Consider the following 589-nt stretch of genomic DNA (forward strand, 5'->3'; position numbering starts at 1 on the left):
AAACGCAGACCCGCCCCCCCCCCAGTCCGGCAGAGGCCAGTGGTCGCCGCGCTCCCTCCGAGGACGTGGGAACCCGCTCTCCGCCGGGCCCTTTGTCTGCGTCCACCCGCACGGACGGAAGGGCGCTCGCCTGTGCGCCGGGCGGCTGCTGCTCCTGCTGCTCCTCCCCCGGGCCGCCCTCCGCTGCTCCGCCCCGGCAGGATCTGAGCTCACGGCTGGCGGCGGCTGAAGTCACATCCCGGCTGCTGCTGGGGCCGCCGCCGCCGAGGGGCCGGTCACATGAAGAGCCCGTGACCCAGCGCCCGTGCCGGGGCGCCGCAGCCCTGCCCATGACGCCCCGGCCTCTCCGACGCCGCTGCCGCCAGGTCTGCTGCCGGGGCGGGAGGGGGCGCGCCCGACCACCCCTGGGATCCCCGGGAGGGAGGGGGAGCGGCGTCCCACCCCCCGAGAAGGACCACTGCCCCCTGCCTATAGAGGGTGGTGGTAGGACGCGCCAACCACGCGGGCCGGGTGGGTCCCCCTCGGAACTTTAGGGGCGCCCCCTGGCGCCTAACGCAGCCCCCCCCCCCCCTTAAACCCGGGGGCGGGG

At 76.6% G+C, this 589-nt stretch overlaps 1 protein-coding gene across 1 annotated transcript in view; it reads left to right on the plus strand.

Annotated features, from left to right (window-relative positions):
* The first annotated feature begins 228 nt into the window (after positions 1 to 228).
* Positions 229 to 589, plus strand: part of SLC12A9 (solute carrier family 12, member 9) — an 11,210-nt gene continuing 10,849 nt past the window's right edge. The window contains exon 1 of the mRNA XM_015427906.1: positions 229 to 365. The gene's annotated coding sequence lies outside the window, so the exon portion shown is untranslated. The remainder of the gene's footprint in view (positions 366 to 589) is intronic.

Source organism: Gekko japonicus, unplaced genomic scaffold (genome assembly GCF_001447785.1).
Source record: "Gekko japonicus isolate JY-2015 unplaced genomic scaffold, Gekko_japonicus_V1.1 scaffold761, whole genome shotgun sequence".
NCBI lineage: Eukaryota > Metazoa > Chordata > Lepidosauria > Squamata > Gekkonidae > Gekko > Gekko japonicus.